Source organism: Colobus angolensis, unplaced genomic scaffold (genome assembly GCF_000951035.1).
Source record: "Colobus angolensis palliatus isolate OR3802 unplaced genomic scaffold, Cang.pa_1.0 Scaffold154, whole genome shotgun sequence".
In the NCBI taxonomy this organism is placed as follows: domain Eukaryota; kingdom Metazoa; phylum Chordata; class Mammalia; order Primates; family Cercopithecidae; genus Colobus; species Colobus angolensis.
This window is the reverse complement of record NW_012114644.1, coordinates 2,775,832-2,797,437: the sequence shown is the minus strand read 5'-3', so window position 1 is coordinate 2,797,437 and position 21,606 is coordinate 2,775,832. Positions and strand designations below refer to the sequence as shown.

At 35.0% G+C, this 21,606-nt stretch overlaps 1 protein-coding gene across 2 annotated transcripts in view; it reads left to right on the top strand.

Annotated features, from left to right (window-relative positions):
- Window positions 1-21,606, top strand: part of GRIK2 (glutamate receptor, ionotropic, kainate 2) — a 747,094-nt gene that overhangs the window by 487,655 nt on the left and 237,833 nt on the right. The gene's annotated exons all lie outside the window — the stretch shown is intronic.

Sequence of the window (21,606 nt, the reverse complement as noted above, 5' to 3'; positions counted from 1 at the left end):
CTGGCTAATTTTTATATTTTTAGTAGAGACGAGGTTTCACCATATTGGCCAGGCTGGTCTTGAACTCCTGACCTTTTGATCCACCCTCCTCGGCCTCCCAAAGTGCTGGGATTACAGGCATGAGCCACCGCACCTAGCCTGTTGCATTATATTTCTATTCAACAGCACTGGTACAGAATCTTGTTGGGCATATTCAGTCCAGAGACTCGGTTCCTTCTATCTTGAGATTTTTTTTTTTTTTAACATTAGTTAACATGGTAATTTCCTTTCCATCATTTCTCATTGTCTGTATCATTGAGTATCCGGTCATCTGACAGTTAGACTTCCAAGTACCATGTAAACAAGAGATAGATTCTGTTTCTTTTAAACATTGATGTCCAGGTCTCACATTCAGACATTCAGGTTGATGAAACCCAGGCAATATTGTCTGAAATCTCCCTACATGATTCTACTGATCCTCTAACTTTCAGTTGTGTGATGAGTAAGTTCTGGAGATCTAAGCTACGACATTATAGTATTGCTAATGATAGTATATTGCAAATTTGAAACCTGTTGAGAGATTAGATCTTAACTATTCTAGCCACACACACTAAGAGGTTAACTGTGAGGTGATGGATATATTAGTTAACTTTGTGTTAATCATTTCATAATGTATACATATACCAAACATTGTTTCATATGCCCTAAATATATGCAATTGTATTTCTGAATTACACCTCAATAAAGCTGGAAAATAAAAGAAAAAGGGAAAACAATCTGGGGAAATAATTTTAGGCTGATGCACATTTTTATTTAGTCTTCTAGATTTCAACATAGTACTTAATCTCTGCGAATCTAGAGTCACTTCAACTCAATTACTTCTTCAGTTTTCTGCCAGGGTCAGGACAAGAAGAATGGGTAGTTCTCTAGAAATGGGTTGAAGTTTCTGCCTAATTTACTACTTGGTGCAGATTATGGACCTCTGAATGAGGACTTTTGTTGGGAGAAGAATGAAATATTTCTTGCACCGTCTCTATTCAATCAAGGATTATTGGTTTTCTGTGGCCTTATATTTAGTGTCAGTTCTTCCAAAATGATAGGTAAAGTTCTTTATGGGGTTCAGGACATGCTACCCCCAAATGTGTCTCCTTGGTATTAAGAAAGTCTAGGAAGTTCACTTTCTTTTGCCCTTCTCCCCCAAAGCAGATCATAAGACCCTCATCTGAGAGGTACCCTCCCTACACTTGGAAGAAAAGAACATCCTTATCTTTGAAATCACAGGGATGCAGAGAAGAATATGAACAAACAGTCGTTGCTAAGTTTCCCTCAGTTTATTACTGTTAGATCCTACCCTTTTGTTCTCAAATCATATTTCTCCATAACTGTCCATTCTTCATCAAACTTAAGCGTAAAAGTACACAAGTTTACTTCATTTTGGAGAGTCTTCATTTCTGAAGGTTTCCATGTCACGTAAAACTTGTATTAAGTAAATTTGTATGTTTTGCTCTTGTTAACCTGTATTTTGTTATAGAGGCCTCAGCCATTAATCTAGTGATGGGTGAAAAAAGAAATCAACCCACCAAGATTCCTTTATCAATTGCCTATAACTCTGTATATTTTCAATGTGTAACAAAAAAGTCATGGATTCCAGCCATATGTGTAAGCCAAGTTGACCATCCTGCTCTGCCAGTGGAAACACACTGTGACAGTAAGACTGTGGTATTACCTATGCATCAATAAGACCACAGACGGAATTTTGTATCTGCAATTTTTCCATTTCAAGAGTACATTTATTTTAAACATAATTCATTACCAACAGCCAACCCTCTTTTTTTCACTCTATTAATACAACTTTTTCTTTACTTTTTTTTTTTTTTTTTTTGAGACGGAGTCTTGCTCTTGTCGCCCAGGCTGGAGTGCAATGGTGCGATCTCGGCTCACTACAACCTCTGCCTCCGGGGCTCAAGCAATTCTCGTGCCTCAGCCTCCCGAGTAGTTGGGATTACAGGTGCCCACCATCATGCCTGGCTAATTTTTTGTATTTTTAGTAGAGATGAGGTTTCACCCTTTTGGCCAGGCTGGTCTCAGACTCTTGACCTCAGGTGATCCACCCACCTCAGCCTCCTGAAGTACTGGGAGTACAGGCATGAGCCACTGTGTCCACCAATACAGCTTATTTCTTAAAAATAGTCCAGAATATGCTTTACTTTTTTCTAATTGAATGAGGCCCTTTTAATACAGGTTCATGCTCCTGCACCAGTTTTGTTTGTTTGTTTGTTTGCTTATTTGTTTTTACAAGAATGCCTACAACTTACCAGTTACCTTCCAACATGATTTTTTGTACATATCTGAATTCTGTGCCTACAAACTTTTAGCAAGACTCCGTGCTACTCTGACTTTCACGTTCTGAGTTTGTATCTTTGCTTACAACTACTTTGGTTGGGTGCTAGTAGAGGCAATGCCAGTGCTTACTTTTCACCAATCCTTGAGCTATATTTGGTTTAGGAATATGACTCTATTAGGTGAAGAAGGAATGTAAGATAATTCAGATAGTGGAGAAAAGTGGCACATATGTGTGAAAGAGTTTAGGATATATGAATAACTCTTAAGTAGTCTACTACTGATGCAGCACAGAAAATGTAAGGGACCGGCTATGGATGAGTGTGAGCAGATAGGCAACATCAAAGTAGAAAACCTTTGTAAGTTTCTGGAAGGAATTTCGTTTTTACAATACTAAAGAAATTTTGAAGGATTTTAAGTATATGAACAGTATGATCAAGTTGGGGGTTTTAAAGATCCCTTTTAGTATTGAAGGTGGAATTGTTGTTTACTGGACAACATTTGGTGAGAACAGTCAAAAATATTTCAAGAATATAAGCTGATAAGATCTGAATTATGGAAGTTTCTGAAGGGATGGGGGAAAGAAATCAGATTCGTAAGGTATATGGGGGGAAAATGAAGAATACGTAGTTTGAAAATTGGGCTTTATGAAGTCAGAATTTAGGAAGACATTTTTCTGATAAATATGGCTGGAAATGGGATTGAGGTATAAAAGCAGAATTGAATTAATGCAGAATGAATTTAATTTTGAACATATTGCATTTTATTTTATTGTAATTTATTGATCTAGTTGGCAGTTAGATATGTAATTCCAGAACTCAAGAGAATGTTCTGGCTTGGAGATAACTTTTGGAGTTAAGATGATGGTTGGCCTCGTGAATAATGGTGTGATAGTTCACTCAGGGAGCACACACATGTTTCAGTACATTTACACTATTGCACATTTCTTTCTTCTCCTGACACTATTTCAGTGATTCTGTCCTAAAACTTACTGTATTCTCTTTGGTTTGACAAGCAATTATAAATTATGGGCTTCCAAGGAAGGTAAGAAGCATCTGGGAGCAAAAGAATATAATGTCCTTTGAGTCAGACTCACAAGTTCTTTAAGCATATTGGGAAATGATGGTTTTAAGATGACATCCATGAAACATGCAAAACGAGTAAATCCTGAATGTGTCAGATACCTGCAACCTAACTTCATTTCCTGATAATATCATATTCTCAGGTCCTGATCTCTGTGTTTTCAACTACAACTTGAGTACTTGACATTGATTTCTAATTACTTCTCTTCATTTAAGATTTATTGGATACTCTTAATGACAGACTATATCCTGACTCCAATTAACCCCACCACTGTGACTCAAAAAGAAAGTTACAGACTTCTTCCTCTCATAGAAAACACACATATTTTGTCTTGCTGGCATTACTGGAATCAGTGCTTTAACATAAAATCCACAATAACAGAAAGTCCTTGGTTTATCCATTTATCAGTCAATTATTTTATTAGGCATACTTCTTATTAGGTGTTTATACATCGTGACATTAATTAGGTGCCTAACCTGGAATGAATATTCTTAACTTGAATCCTATGAATTTTATATTCTGAGCTCTCTTAGCTTTAGTTCTACATAGTAATCGATTAAAAAAAACAAAACAAAACAAACAAAAAGCATGAATTTATTTTAACTACTTTGAGTAAACTCATATTGGAAAAGCAAACAAAACATTTTTTCACTTCTTCATCTGAGAATTAATAAAAGAAAAATGATTTTGCCATACAGTTGTTTGAAAAACATTTCATGTTATATGAAGAATATTTTATGCAACATTCAAATATAATTAGAGCCAAAGGCACTAAAATATTTATTTTCATGTATGTCACAGCTTTATGTCTTTAAAAACTCAAAATTTGTATTTGCTGTTTTTAGATTTTAAATTTACATTGTTGGCAAATATGATACTCCCTGACCTTGAAGAGAAACGAAACGGTACCTTCAAAATGCAGCACACACTTTCTGTGCCCTGGAGCAATAGCATTCCATGTTTACTATTTGTTTATATCAGAATTTCAGTGTGCTCCACAGTTCTGATAGGTGTGTCATATAGGCACACCCTAAAGCTGTCCTGTACTTAAATAGCTTTTAGAGGATACTGGGTTAAGCAAAGTTTGTTAGGTTTTGTTATCACTGAATCTTTAATAAATTAATGTGCATTTCGAATATCTCAAGGAGACATAGGTATGTAGAATTTCCAAATATTTTTAATTGCAGAATGATTTTTTTTTTTTTAATACAGTTTATCTCTCTGTTGCCCAGGCTACAGTGCAATGGAGCGATCTTGGCCACTGCAACCTCTACCCCCCAGGTTCAAGCTACTCTCTTGCCTCAGCCTCCCGAGTAGCTGGGATTACAGGCAAACCATCACCATGCCCAGCTAAGTTTTGTATTTTTAGTAGAGACATGGTTTTGCCATGTTGGCCAGGCTGGTCTCAGTGATCCTGACCTTGAGTGATCCACCCACCTTGGTCTCTCAAAGTGCTGGGATTACAGTCGTGAGCAACTGCCCCCAGCCTGCAGAAAGACTTTTTGAAACTAAACCTTGGGGCATAATTTCTCAGAAGAATACACTGTGGAAAACAATAAGTTAGACTTTAACAACTTTGAAGCTCTTACTAATATTTCTAATGGAATTCACTTACACGTGCAAATCTATGCACTATATAGCCTACCAATGATTAGCAGAAGAGCAGACCATTTCTGCAATTAGCTGACACTTGGTACCTGAATTTAATATATAACTGAAAGGAAGCTTTCAGTAAGGTCTGCGAGTTGAATGGAAAAATGGAAGTAAAAATCTGGTTTTGAATTGTGAGCCTGCCACTTAGTAGTTGGTTTACTTTAGGTGAGTTGCCATAACTGGAGTGGGGATAATAATGAATAACTTGAAGTTTGTTTCTATTAGAGATAAAAATTTATAAATTATATGACATCATTCCTGGCACAAAATTGTCAGTAAGTGATCATTTTTAATGAGCACAGGGTAATCTAAAATTTAAAACATAAGAAATGGTGTTCTTTACTAGTTTCCCCCTGTAATTTCTAATATGTTTGCTAACATCTTCTCCTATGGGCCACCATTCCTCTTCTTCAGGCCATGTATTGGTGAACTTCTCTATATTCTCTCTCAATTTCATTTCTCTTGCTTGGAAGCTCATTTATCTCCATTTACTTCGTTCTACTCATACCTTTTTCTGATGGTTTTTCCCCTGGGATGATTTATCTGACTGACTTGGGACATTTGTACTTTTCCTTCTCTCACATCTAATGATCCTTTTGTCTATAAAATGTATCTTTATGCATTTAAATGCAAACTTTTAGTATTTGTTTATATTTTTCTGTAGAAGTTCTCTGTCCTCAACTAGATTAAAAGGTGCTTGAGAGAAGCAACACTGTCTTAAAGCAGAGTATTTCTTTTAAATGATAGGTACTCAAAAAACATTTTTTTTTTTTGTTTACAAAAGGCAGCAACTGAAGGTTAAACTCACTATTATGGGAAAAGAACTTTCAGTAGATAGATGTGGCTAACTACTACTGATCATTGAGGAATAATTCTCATTGCACAAGATCTTTTTCATGTCTGTTTTACACGCATATTCAGTGACATTGAAGGGGTTTGCCAGTGTCTGATCAACTTTTGAGTGGGACGTGGGTAGAAAGCCAGTTAGTATTCAGTTCTTTATTCTAATTCATTTCTCTATCAGTATGTTTCCATTTGTTTTGAAGAAACAAATAGAAGTAGAGGATGGCAAACACTGGAATCTCCTTTCTAACACCAGAGGGCTTCCAAACCAAATGTTCAGTGAATTAAAAGAAACAGAATCGCTGTCATTGAAAACTCCACCTTCTAATCTTTGGATGCAAAAGTCTTCATTTTTTGACTGGCTCCATCTTTCTTTCATACATTCAAATTTATTCAATCTTTAAGTAGTGAAAAATACATAACAAGAATATTGAAGAAAAAAATTTCAACCTCATTTATTACACCAAATTTGGTTTTAGGTAGATGCTTCAAAACAATTTTAGGAAATGGAATGCCATTCTAAGCAGGATATGAATTCAAAGAGTGGTAATCAGCAATAATTATATCTAGATAGTTTGTCAGAGTTTGTAGGAGTAAAGTGTTTTTCCTAACTTAGGCCTTCATGTCCTTGTATCCCCCTATCTTTCTTGCTCCACACTTTTCTTCAGTTAAGTCCTACAGAGCTATTTATACTTTCCATCATCCACATGAATCATTTTCTCTCTTCAAAGTATTTCCATCTACACCACTTCTTTAACTCAATAGTTATCTGTCTTGACTGCATATTTGACCAGCTAAATAATTTCTATCCCATATGCAAAATGAAAATGAGGGATCTCTTGTTGAACAAGTACTAAGAATTTCAAAAGGAAACCAGCAGAGCAGAAAACCCAAAAGCAGAGCCCTTTTAAATGTTGGGCCCTGTACTATGGCACAGGTCACATTCCCAAGAAGCCAGCCCAGCTGCACATTATAATCACGTAGGAAGTTGTTTTTTGTTTTGTTTCATTTTTAAATAATGATGCTAAAGTAGTTCCCAGATGCATTAGATCAGAATTTCTGGGGGTAAGGCCCAGACCTCAGTTTTGTAATTTTAATTGCATTTTAATTGTAAAAAATTTTACAATTAAATTTTAATGTGTAGTCGAGGCTGGGCACCAAATTCAAAGTCTATTTCCTTACGACTTGCATATACTTACCTATTTACTTTTCTATCTCTCTCATGAGACTATTAGGTTTCTTAAGAGTAGATATCATGTCTTATTAGCCCTTTCATCTTTATGACATAGAACAACACCTGGAACATTTTAGATATCTATTAAATAGATTTTAATGAATGAATGATTAAATAGATACTAGTATGACCTCATTTTTAATTTTACAGGGTGTAATCAAGAAAAAAGAAAGTAAAGGCAGACTTATTGGATGATACTTTGAAAGTGTAAAGAGAAAGCATACTCTTAGAAAAAATGTAATAAAATATTTGAGAAATTAGATCTAAATTTTCTTTTTAAATTGAAGGTTATTGAGAGATACAATAGTCCCCTCATTTCTGTGCTTAAGGGGAAAACTATTTTATTTACACTATTACTTATTAAACTTTCAGAGTTGAGGAAAAGGAAGAATAAGGAAAAGAGATGGGAGAATGTTGACAGAATTAAGGAAAAATAATGTTTCTCAACATATGTGTGACATAGTTGAATAATAGGAGAGTAAAGTTGTGCTAGAAGATTCCTTCTCAAAGAACTACACGGCTTATAAATGGTACTAGAACTGGAAAAAATGAGCTATTATTAGCACCGGTTTTGTCTGATCAAATTAATAGAATAAATGTAATTGTCCATAAGCGCTAGTAAAGAACAATCTTAAGCATTTGCTAGTTTCAAATAATTTGGCCCAGATTTTAACATAGCATATATTTTCCATTATATGATTGTGCTAGTTGTTTACAGGTAATGTAAGAGTATTGCATATGTAAATAACTCATAATTATATTGTGTTTATGGTATATCATAGCAATTTGAGGACACATGACATGTCTCATTTTTTTTTCTTTTTGGTACAGCGTTTGGCAAACTAAGTTCAGAGGGCTAGATACATGTTCTTTTGATTTTATTTTCCATTGAGGTAAAACTTACATGATGCAAAATTCATCATTTTCACTAAGGTATATAATTTAGTGGTTTTTAGTACATTCACAATATTGTGCAGATATCACCACTATCTGGTTCCAGATCATTTTCATAACCTCTAAAGAAAACTCTGTATCCATTAATCATTTATTCTGCATTCATTGTTGTTGTTGTTGTTGTTGTTGTCATTTTGAGACAGGATCTCATTCTCTGTCACCTAAGCTGGAGAGTAGTGGTACTATCATAGCTGACTGCAACCTCAAACTCCTAGCTCAAGCAGTCCTCCCACTTCAGCCTCCCATGTAGCTAGGATGGCAAGCACACACTACCAGGCCTGGCAAATATTTTTATTTTGTACAGATAGGGTCTCAGTATGTTGCCCAAGTGGGTCCTGACCTCAAACAATTCTCCCTGTACAGCCTCTTAAAGCACTGAGATTACAGGTATTAGCTACTGTGCCCGGCCTTGCATTTGTTTTTACTCCTGAGACCCTGGCAATAGCCTATCTGCTTTCTATTTCTATGGTTTGCGTATTCCGGATATTTCTGGGGGACTAGAATCATGTACTGTGTGGCATTTTGTGTCTGCCTGCTTTCACTTAGCATAATATTTTCAAGGTTCATCCATGCTATAACACGCATCAGTACTTCAATATTTTTATGATTAAATGATATTCCATTTTATGAATATTCATCATTTAGTTTATCTATGAAACCACTGATTGGCATTTGGTTTGTCTCCAAAATTTGGCTCTTGTGAGAAGTTCTGCTATGCACATTGGTTCACAGTTTTTGTTTAAACACAATTTTTAATCTTTTTGGGGTATATACCTAAGAATAACATTGCTGAGTTTTATGGTAATTCCATGTTTAACTTTTTGAGGCGGTGCCAATTTTCTTTATAGCAGCTGCACAGTTTTACCTTCTCACTAGCAAATGTATGAAGATTCCATTTTCTCTATATCCTCACCAACTTGTTATTTTCATTTTTAAAATTATAAAACATCCTGGTAGATGTGAAGTGGTATCTTATTGTGGTTCAGATTTGCGTTTCCCTAATGACTAATGATGTTGAGCATCTTCCTGTGTGCTTGTTGACATCTGTATGTCTTCTTTGGAGAAATACTTGTTCAAGCTCTGTGCCCATTTTTAAACAGCATTGATTGTTTTTTTGTTAAGTTGTAAGAGTTCTTTATATATTCTGAATAGTAGAATATTATCAGTTATATGATTCACAATATTTTCTCCCATTCTTTAGGTTGTCTTTTCATTTGCTTGACAATGTCCTTTCATACACAAAAATTTTCACTTATGATAATGTCCAATTTATATGTTTTTTGTTGATTATATTTTTGGTGTCATATCAAAAAACCCATTGCCAAATCCAAAATCGTGAAGACTTACCTATATATTTTATTGTGAGAGTTTTACAGTTTTATCTTTTACATTTAAGTCATTGATAACTTTGGATTAACTTTTTGTATATGATGTGAGGTAAGTATCAACTTCATTCATTTACATGTATATTTTTAGTTGTCCCAACACCGTTTGTTCAAGAGATGATTTTCATTATTTTGTTGAGAAGTTTTACATCTATATTCTTAAGGGTCATTGGTATGTAGTTTTCTTTTCTTGTGAAATCTTTTCCGGTTTGTTTTCAGGATAGTGTTGGCCTGAAAGAATGGACTAGGAGGTATTCTCTTATGTTTTATTATTTGGAAGAGTTTGAGAAGGATTGGTGCTAAATCTTTTTAAATGATGATGGACTTCATCAGTGAAGTTATTTGGTTCTGGGATTTTCTTTGGAGGTTCTGGATTACTGATTCAATCTTTTTATTTTCTCTAGATATATTCAGATTTTTATTTCTATTGGAGGAAGTTTTGATAGCAGTGTCTTTGTAGGAATTTGTCTGTTTCATCAGGGTGGTCTAATTTTTGATGTACAATTATTTCTATGATTCTCTTGTAAACATTTTATATCTACAAAGTTGGTAGCAAAGGCCCTCTTTTATTCATCTGATTTTTTTCCTATTATTTTTTCTTGATTGGTCTAGCTAAAGATTTGTTAATTTTGTTCGTCTTTTCAAATAATCAAATTTTTGTTCCATTGCTTCTACTTTTTTTTCTGTTCTCTATTTTATTTATCTCCAAGGTAATCTTTCTTCTTTTCTTCCTGCCTGCAGGTTTAGTTTGATCTTATTCTTCTAGGTTTCTATGGTGTAAATTTATGTTATTTATTTTAAATTTTTCTTCCTTTTTAATGTAGATATATACAGCTATAAATTCCCTTTGAGGAACTGCTTTTACTGCATCCACTGAGTTTTAATATGTTCTGCTTTTGTTTTCATTCATCACAGAGAATTTCCCTTCTAATTTCCTCTGCAGCTCTGGTTTCTCTCAAGGCCAGTTTCTATTAATTTCTTTTTTCCTATCAGTGGGCTGTACTTTCTTGTTTCTTTGCATTTTTCACTTTGTTTTGGTTAAAAAAGTGGACATTTTAAACAGTACAATATTGCAACTCTATAAATAAGATATTCTACCCACCCAGGTTTTTTTTTTTTTTTTTTTTTTTTACTTGTTATTATAGTTCTTTATTGTTTAGTGGCCTTGCTAAGCTAATTTTGTAAAGTCTGTATTTTTTGTTCTGGGTGGTCACTGAAATGTGTGATTGTTAGGTTAGTAGTACCTTAGTAACTTGACAGAGATTTCCTTAAATTCCTGGAACGAAGCAACAAGAAACAAAACCAAACTTCCTGTCTTTGTAGTTTGGTTGTATATTGGGGCACTCCTTTACTGTTTAGCCAGGCAGTTTACAATTCTGCCCTATTCTTCCTTCCTGCTTGCGTGGAGCCTGAATCTAGCCAGAGGTAAGGGCTTAGGGTCTTGTCAGGTCCTTTCTGAACATACATCCCATCCTGATTATGTGCATGGACTTCTAGATTCCCTTGACTACATAGGCGATTGTCCCAGCTCTTAGTGCCCCCAAGTATTTCCTTCCTAGTCTTGCAGTCTCAGGTTTTCAAGTGAATCTATTTCTTGCCCCTACTTTTCCCTCTTACCCACCAGGTGGCAGATAATATATTTGCCTTTAAATGCTTACAAAAAACACCACGTGTGAAGCAGCTTCAGCCTTAGGGAAACTCCTATGCAGATGAACCAATGGCAAGTCCTTGAGCCCATCCCTCTGGGAGACACCACACAGGTTAAAGCACATAACTACAATTTGGTAAGAATAAGGTCCATATGGTTTCCTATGGTGTGTATTACCTGCATCAGGAGTGCGGGCTACTATCTTCAAGACTGTTGTGGAACTGAGGAGTATCAAATAGTATCAACAGGGTAAATTAATATGCCACGGAGCTCTCCTACCAAGATTCTGTAGTTTTTCTCTTCACTAAGCATTTCCTTGTTGTTGTAAGTTTTTATTAGATTCTGCCCTCTCAGAATCTGATGATGGCTTGCCAGTTTATTAACTGCTTCTATGGCTGCTTTCACACTATAATGACAGAATTGAATAGTTGTGACTATATGGTTTATAAAGCCAAAAATATTTACTATTTAGTCTTTAAAGAAAAAAAAAATTGAACTTCTACTCTGCATATGTATATTCAAAATTTACATAAAAATATTTGTTTCCTGAATGTATTAATGACTAAATTGGTGGATGAATGGATGAATGAATACATCCAAAGTATTTGTATTTTAACAAGAGGTATTCTGATATAGATATCTACATGCATCTTGTTAAACTTCAAATAAAAGTTTAGAAAATCATGGTAATTTATTGATCATCTTTGAAGTTGCTCTTTTCACTAATAGGTTACTATGGAAATACAGGAGTGGTGGTAGTCAATTAAAATCAATAAACATGCCAATCAAACACATATAGTACTACTGGGCATCATTCCCGTGGTGTTTATAAGCTGTCCCCCATCCCTTGATCAAATCATACCTCATGTGTGCTAAATCTACCCAAGAGTGTTGCTTATTAGAGTAATGAGTTGATAACTTTTTTTGTGAAAGAAAAAATTTTTCTTTGCTGAAAATCTTCCTTTATTCTGCTTGTATTTCTTTGTAAGTATTAGTTATATTTCTTGAGTGTTTTTCACCATTCAAGAAAAACACCTTTTACCCATAATAAAAGTAAACCTACCCATGAAAATTTTATTTAATAAAAAAATTTAGTTTAGGTGCCTGAAATGAAATAAAAATAATGTTAAACAGGGTTGAAAGAATGTTAAAACGGGTAACTAAAACTTGCTGCCTTATACTATCCAGTAAAGCAGACTTTCCAAGTGTTTATCCTCTGTGCTTGGATGAGAGGACAGCAAGTGAAGATCTGGGAAAGTTCAAGTAAAGCATGGTCTAGATAGAAAGGGAAACAAACAAAAACCCCCAAACCAAAACTAACCCAATGAAAAAGGGCAGAGGGTTATCCTTTGTTCCATCTCCTTAACAATGCTGTCCATAGTAATACCTTTCATCCTTAATTTCCCTTTTAAAAATGTGACTCTCCCCTCTGCATTCTCCTGAGCACCTCTTGAACACTTGGAGGGCAAGATGTTGAGGTCTGTTTTGTTTTCTTGTTAAGGTGTGAGTCATAGTTATAGTGAACCAACTCACCTTCCTGAAAAGCATAATTGTTCCACCATTTCTGTTGCCCCTTCATCAGTCTTCTACTTTCAATCAACTTAACATCTGCCTTGATTTACATACCCTATAAAAACTAGATTGCCCTCTTACTAGTTATGATTTAATGCCTTCAGTGAGAGGGCAGTGATAAGATATAGACTCTGAACACACTGTTCAGAAAAGAGAAGGAAATTATTTTCAGGAAAATAATTTTCAGGAAATTATGAAGCTTCAGGAAATTATAAATTATTTTCAGGAAAATATGAACTGCTCAGTTTTGTTTCAACTGCCATAATATTACTTTAATCTTAGATTATTATTTTTGTAACCATTTTTTTTTTCATTTGGCCCATAGGGATGCTATTTTAAAAAAGGAGGGTTTTTTGTTTGTTTGTTTGTTTGTTTGTTTGTCAACCCTATGTTCATGAAGGAGAAAAAAAAAAAGCACCATTAGGTAATATTTTCTAAATGCATTGCATTGATATCTTTAAGAAACTGGAATTTCAGCTGTTGCCACAAATAAACTTTACAAGTTTCTTAGTCATAAGGATAAATTCAAGAACATGATTGGTGTTACCTGAATATACCTGTCTATTTTTCAAAATAAATGATTTGTGGGCTACAGCATCCTATGTTCTGAGATTCATCACAGTGCTCTAAAACAAGACACTTGTCCCTGTTTCTCAAAAACGTAGCCTGTGAAAACATTCCACATTCCACTTCTGATAATTAATGAAGCAAAGTAGATGTGTAAATAAATACAGGATAATATATAATTGGAATGTATTTCAAATTCACCACTAGATTGGGAGTGCCATAAGGGCAGGAATTTTTCTATGTTGTTTTGATTTGTTTTTCATTGTTCAGTGTTGTATACTTAGCACCTAGAAGAGTGTGGGGACAGAGTAAGAGTTCACTATATGCTTGGGTAAATACATTGGTTAGTTTAGTCTTATCATTGTAACACCAGGGGATATTTTATACATATCACATTAAAATTAATTTACATTTTAATGTCCCTATGTTTTAAGTAGCATGAGTAAGACACTGATATCTCAGGGTTAACATATGAAAAAGATAATTGAGCCCTAGATAAAAGCTGAGAGATATGTGAGTTATATGCTTTAAAAATTATTAAAAGTTTTATTATATTTAAATAAAACATTTTTATTCCCTCAACCTTAAAACATATTTTACTTTTTCAGAACTTCATTTTGGATTCATTCTGTGCCAACTCCCAGTCTAATGCAGATAAAAATGCATGAGTTATTGGGTTCCTTAAAACTGGAGTTGATAGTAGAAATGCTGACAAATCCTTATTACAGATGCCAGTGGAATGAAGTGCCTTTACCTCTAGCAAATGCTGATGTGGAGATTTAAGACTATATGAGAAATCAGTAAAGTTGCCCAGGAGAGTTTTATCATATTATTCATTGAACTTGGTGTGTGATACAGTAATTGCTTCTCGTACCATTTTTCTTTTCTTACGTGAGGTTATTATTTATCCTTGTGCCATGTGAAACAGAGAAAGAGAGTTTAAAGGAGAGCCATAACTTGATGTAAAACTATCCCGTGACACAGTGTAGCTGGAGATAGGAATCACAGCAAGAAAACTGCATCTTACTTATCAGAATTAAATATGGGAAGAGTAATATTTGACATTGTGGAGATCCATAAATACTAAAAAGTTGCACTCAGATCACACATATTTTTTTTCTAGTGATGTGCAAACCTGTTTAAGACATATATCTAAGTAGGTTTTTAATCTCAGAGGGATCAACAAATTTATTTGCCTATGATAAAAGTTTTCTTATTAGCTTATAGTTGAAGGAAATCACATTAACAGGTAAGAGACTAGTAGGACAAGTTAGATTAATAAGATTTAAATAGCCTAATAACTTTTACAATTATATGAACGTTTTCACTTGTTGCACACATATATCCCTCATATGCTTCACACACTCCTAACTAATCACCAACTTTTATTATATTTTATCCAGTGTTCAAGTCAGTTTCTGTGAAAAATAAATAAAAAGTACTTTGGAATATAGTTTAATTTAAAATAGAGACAATTATAATTTAACACTGCAAACAGAAGAAAAGGCATTTTTAGATAATCATATGTTGCTACCTAAATCTGATTAGTTTAATAGATTATGTTTTCATAAATTCTTAAAATACTTTATGTTAAAAAGATGTGCTCTTATTTAGAAATCCAATGATTTGTCATGTAGAAAATGAATTTTGTGTATTATATATTTACTACTTACTTTCTTCCATAAAGTTGTCTTAATTACATTGTTCAATAATTAATACCATTTTGCATACAATATAGCCCAGTGGTGAATCCCTGTTAATTAAAAAAAAAAAGTCATACAACAGGTGTTTAATTATGTAATGAACTATTTACAATTTTATATTCATATGGAGTTTGGAAATGATCACTAAGAATTATTTAATCAAGGAAGTAGGAGAGGGATGGGTAAGTGGTCCAGCAGTCAGCCTGGCTGAGTTGTATACTGGCTATTGACTATGGGCAAAAAAAAAAAAAAAAAAGAAAAAGAAAACCTTAAAATCCCTTCCTTCAGTTTTTTCATAATAGAAATAATGTTACTGACCTCATATAGTTGTTATGGAGAATACAATTGAATTAATCCAAGTAAAACATTTAGAACCGGGTTTGGCACATGGTAAGTGCTTGGGAAATGTTAAATAGTACTATTGCTTAGTCATGGGAGTTGACAAATTGTTGATCTTTTTTCCTTTTAAGTAAAACAAAACAAAACAGCAAACTCTGTATTTGAAAATAGTAACCTAAATAAAACAAAAGTATGAAGTCAATAGAGCTAATTTACTATACCTACATGCTTTATTTTTCCCATTCCACTAACTCAGTATTCTCAGTCTTTCCCCTATGCTGCAAGGGAATATGATATTCTCCTCCAGTCCTTAACCCTCTGCACATGGGTTAGTGACTTGAGGATTTGTTACCATCATGCCCAAGCCTCATAGGGGAACTTAACTGTCTGAATTTTTTTCCTTCAAGTTCAGGTTTCCCTGGCTTCCCCGGTTGACCAGAGCAATCTGTCTCTACTCAATTCATTTCAGCAGTCATTTTATTGGTAAGCCTGCTATGTGCCAGGGGATGTTTGGTGCTTTTGAAGCAAAATTAAGTAATCATTTTTCCCAGTAAATCGCTCAAGTCTAGTTCAGAAGGCTTACATATACATCAACACTTACTACTCAATATGATAAATGCTATGGTAAAAGTATTCAAAAGTTGTTGTGGGAGCACCAGGAAAAGAAACACCTAAATATGTCTGAAATGTGAATACTCAGTACCAGAAAGCTGTTTCACCACAGGGCTTCTTCCCGTTGTAAGATAACAAGGGTATATAAACTATGTTCTATGGAAATGTGTTATCTACTTGAAAGACTAGCAGGCCAGGAAGAGCAGTGAGGCGAAAGGGTATGATAACCTCTTGGGTAGAAGGGCACTACATCTGTCATATTTGCAGTACTTTGTGTACCCCTGGGGAATAAAGTTTGTATGTGATCAAATGGTACATAAAAATCGACAAGATCCTAACTGTTCTTTTATTTATGTTAAGCTCAAATATGTAGCTTTGGGTGTAGTTAACAGATTAATTTCTGATTCCCATCTGATTCAGTTTAAAAATCCAACATATATGGTTTTCTCCCAAATGATCTTATGGTGTAGAAAGCAACCTAAAATAGTGGGAAAAGTAGTTATTGTGGAATTCGAAAAACCTGGGTTCAAACCTCCTATTTTATTGGCTCTTCTTAGTTGTTCTCTACCTCTTCTTAGCTATGGAACGTGGGAATATTATTTAACCTCTACAAATATTTAAATGGCAAATGAAAATAGTCCCAATAAGACTGCATTGAAAACATATGAAAAAAATGCTTAATATCATATGGCATTAGGGAATTGCAAATTAAAACAACGAGACATCACCGTATACATATAAGAATGGCCTAAATCCAGAACCCTGACGGCACCAAATGCTAGGAAGAATGTGGAGCAACGAAGTCTCTCGTTTCTTATTGGCGGAAATGGAAAATGGAGCTACCACTTTAGAAGACAGTTTGGCAGTTTCTTTCAAAACAAAGCATACTCTTACCATATGATCTTGCAATCATCCACCTTGATATTTACCCAAATAAACCAAAAACTTATGTCCACACAGAAACCAGCACATGGATGTTTATAGCAACTTTATTTATAATAGCCCACACTTGGAAGCAACCAAAACTTTCTCCAGTGGGTGAGTGGACAAATAAACTGTGGTATATTCACACTATGTAATATTATTCAGCACAAAACAGAAATGAGCTATCAAGCCATGAAAATACATGGAAGAAACTTAAATGCTTGTTACCAAGTGAAAGAAAACAATTTGAAAAGGCCACATTCCAACTATGTGACATTCTGGAAAAGACAAAACACTGGAGCTACTAAAAAGATTAATGGTTGCCAGGAGTTAGAGTGGAGAAAGAAATGAATACATAAAAGCATAGAGAATATTTAGGGCATTGAAACTATTTTGTATCGATACTACAACGGTGGATGCATGCCGTTATACATTGTTAAAACTCGTAATATAGACAATACCAGGAATGTGCCCATAATGTAAACTATGGACTGTGAGTGGTAACGACGTGCCATTGAAGGTTCGTCCGTTGTGAAGCATGTACTGATTTGGTGCTGGATGTTGTTGTAGGGTAGACTAGGCCTCTGGGAGGGTAGAGAGATATGGGAAATGTCAATACCTTCTGCTCAGTTTTGCTGTGAACCTAAAATTGCTAGAAAAATTAAGAATTAATTAATTAATTTGAGACAGAGTCTTGCTCTGTTTCCCAGGCTGGGTGCAATGGCGTAATCTTGGCTCACTGCAACCTCTGCCTCCCAGGTTCAAGCGCTTCTCCTGCCTCAGTCTCCCAAGTAGCTGGGACTACAGGCATCCGCCACCACACCCGTCTAAGTTGTGTATTTTTAGTAGAGATGAAGTTTCACCATGTTGGCCAGACTGGTCTCAAACTTCCGACCTCATGTGATTTACTCACCTCAGCCTCCCAAAGTGTTGGGATTACAGGTGTGAGCTGTGATGCCTAGCTTAAGAAATCCATGAAAAATTAGTGGGAAGCTGAAATAATGAAATTATATTAAGATGCTGATTTTTGCCAGGTTTGTTTTAATTAATTCCCCAAACAACTTTACATATATTGTTAAATATATTTAGAATTGAGAAAATTGAGTTATAGAAGCAACTAATTTATCCATAATTTATCCAGTTAGTATTTACTGGATACTGCCTACTATATACTAGGTATTGTATTAGGCATGGAAGATATTATAATGAGTTCATATGGATGTTATATTTTAGAAAAGTGAGACAAAACCCCCCAATAGTAAACCAACAAATAAATAAAACAATTGAAAATGACTTAAGTACTGTGAGAAAATAAATATAATATTGAGATAGAGAATAACAGAGAAGATTCTCTTTAGATAAAACTAAAGGAAAGATTTTATATTTAACTTGAGCCTTAAAGTAAGGAAAAGAGCTCACCATTTGAAGAGCTTTATAGACAGACAGAACAACAGGTAAAGGGCTTTGAGGTGGGAAATAGCTTCGTATTTGTGAAACTGGGAGAAAACAGGATATCTAGACCTTAAGTTGGAGTTGAAGAAAATGGAGTTGAAGAGGGAAAGGTAAGTTTTAAGCTTTTATGATGAATATTTTATTCATTTAACATATGCACCATGAGCACCAACTGATTGCCAGTCATTTTCTTCTATGCACTGAGATAAATTAATGAACATAATCTCTAATTCCTCTATACTCATAGGTTTATGTCATAATAGGGGAAGAAAGAATTGCACATACATCAAAAGATAAATAAAACTTCAGATGGGATGAGTGCTATGAACTAAACAAAGCAGGGTAGAATAATGGAGAGTACCTTAGAGGAAAGAAGTAACTTATATATATGTGGTTTCTTTGAAGTGGTGAAATTTGAGCACAGGCTTAAATGATGAGAAAACAACCATGTGAAGATCTTAGGATAGATCCTCCCTGTCAGAAAAATAAATAAATAAAAAGCCAGTGCAAAGAGCAAAGACCTTGAGCTAGAAACGAACTTGGCAAGTTTGAAGACCAAAATGAAGGCCAATGCCTGAAATAAAATGAGAAAGAGAGGTAATAGAAGCTAAGCTGAAAGAGAATAGGCCTTGAAGACCGGGATAAACAGTTTTTATTTTATTCTAGTTTTAATGAAAAGCGACTGTGGGGTTTTAAGCAAATGCATAATAAAAGCAGATTTAATTTTTACAAGATTGCTATGACTTTGCATGGAGAATGGACTGTAGGGGAAAGAAACGGAAAGTAAAAGAGGTAGTTTCAATAGGAATTCAGATTAGAAATAAAGGTTACATGAGCCATAATTCTAGCAGGGGCAGTACAAAGAATTAGTGGAATCAGTATATATTTTGAGGGGAGAACTTGCAGCATTTACAAAGGATAAGACAGAGAGTTTGAGAGTGATTGCCTGGCTTTTGACTTAATCAATTTTGTGAGTTGTGAAGCCTTTTACCAAGATGAGAGCAAGTGGTAGAACAACACGTTTTAGAACCCATTCAACTTCATTAAGTTGAATGTTATTCTAAACACATTGGGAATCTATGTGATGATTTCAATTAGTAGTGGGGAGATAATTCAATGTATCCTTCAGTAAGATCCCTTGTGTTGCTCTGTAGCAAATGAGCTAAAAGAAAGGGAAGCAAAGATGATGACTCACCGACCAGTCTGAGTAGCAGAGTAAATGATGATGCTATTTTCTAAAAGCAGAGAAAACTGAAAACATGTAGAAGTTTTAGGGACAACAAGAAGTGTATTTGGGACATGTTAAATGTGAGACATAAAATCATGTCTATGAGACATAAAATCTTGCTGACAAGTGCTATTGGATATGTGTGCCTAAGACTTGCAAGAAGTGTGGGCCTAATGTATAAATTTTGAGGTCATCAGGATAAAGATATTATTGAATTTGATGTGTGTGGATCAGAAAAAATAGCAATAAAATTTTAAGAAAAAAGGATGGGCTCATAACTAATTTTAGGAACATCAACATTTAACTGAGAAATTATAATAATGAACCATGGAATTTGGGGCCAAATAATGAAGTGAAGTCAGGAGGGGACTGATAAATAGTGGGAAAATGTGAGTTCACTGGGGGTCTCACATTTAATTGGGGGTCTTTGTGTGATTGAAGAGCATAGGCGTGGGTGTGATTAAACAATGAATTGGATGAGTGGGCTGTGAGAAATCCTAATTTTCTGACAAATGCAGGCTGCAGTTGTGACCATGTGGAAGAGAGACTAGATTTCATTGAGGGAAATAATTTGGTAATGAGGAAATAAAAGAATTAAGAGATCAGCCGTGTTGGATACTTCATGTAGGTGGATTTTGAATATGCTGAGAATAATAAAAATTAGAAAAAAGAATTACCATCCATTAGTCAAATATTTGAAAAGTAAAGGCTTCTCTTCCTACTTAATAAAAGTTTTGAACCAGATTTCATTGAATGATAGCAATTGTAGAGAGACAGCCTGGTCTAGCGGGTGGCATGAGTCTCAGAGGAGCAGAAGTTATTGCACAAGGCAGGGGAACAAATGGTGTGGGAACAATCATGAGGGGCAGGGAAAACACCAATTGTGCCTCTATCTCCAAGGGATGTGGAGGTAATTGAAAATAGTCTGTAGGAAAGAGAGCCAAAAACCAAGCAATGTCTTCAGGGTACAGTCCAGCAGAGTAGGGAGATAAAATGGTCATTCCAAAAATTAGGTGAAGATATGGAACAACATGCCAATTTCTGATCAGGACTTCTTTAACACACAGTGGCAGCGTTTAGAAGGGTCAGAATAACAGGAGGTGAGGCTGCAGGGTACATACAACAGTATAGAGATAAGGTAAGTCCACAGAGATGGTAAGAAGATGAAAATAATCTTGATTATTTCTTAGATGAGTGTGGGCAAGCTGACACCTGGCTGTCATGTCTGAAACTCCTTTAGGATAGCTCTCATGGGATGACTGTTGTTCTCCAGGGGTTGGGAAAGAGGGTGAGGACATTCCTAGGTGGACTGGCATGGGAATTTGCTAAGCTTTCTCACTCTGTGGTAGCTTCCTCTAAGATAGCAGAGACTTTGCCTATGAGCAAATAGTGAATAGCAGAACCAATTGTTGCACCTTGGTTTATTCATAGCAGCACAGTCTGCCATACCATGTGAAAGTGCCTTCAATAAAATGTGCTAATGCATGGAATCTTTTTGCACTTAGTTAAACATACACATTTCTTACAGGGCCTAATTTGCAGAGCCTCACAAAAATTGACTCCTCACCCCTTTTTTATTCTCATGTTGTTCAGCCAACTAACTCACTTACTGGATGTGACTTCTGTCACACTGTTGCCAATTATCCTTTTCCTGAAACACTCCAGTATTATGTTGATCTCAGGGCTTTTTACCATGCTGTGTCCTTGGCCTGAAATACTGTTTTCAGAGTTTCAAGTGTCTAGACTCTTTCTCACCTGTTGGATTATACTTCATCTCTTACCTTCTCCGGAAAGGCTTTCAGGAAATTACTTAATTTTGTCTTGTCTTATTTTACCAAGTACCTTGCAGTTGTTTTCTTTTCTATTGACCTATTTTATGTTTTTATACCACTTAGGAGGATCTGATAATATGTGTTGTATTTGTTTAGGCATTTGTTAACTGTTTTATTCTCTTTATCATGAACTTCATGGCTCAAGGATTTCTATTTATATAGGGGAGGCCTAGCTCACAATAGGTGCTCCATAAAATGATGTTGGATGAATGCATAAACACTTGATAAAGATCACTTTCTCTCCCTCTCTCTCTCTCT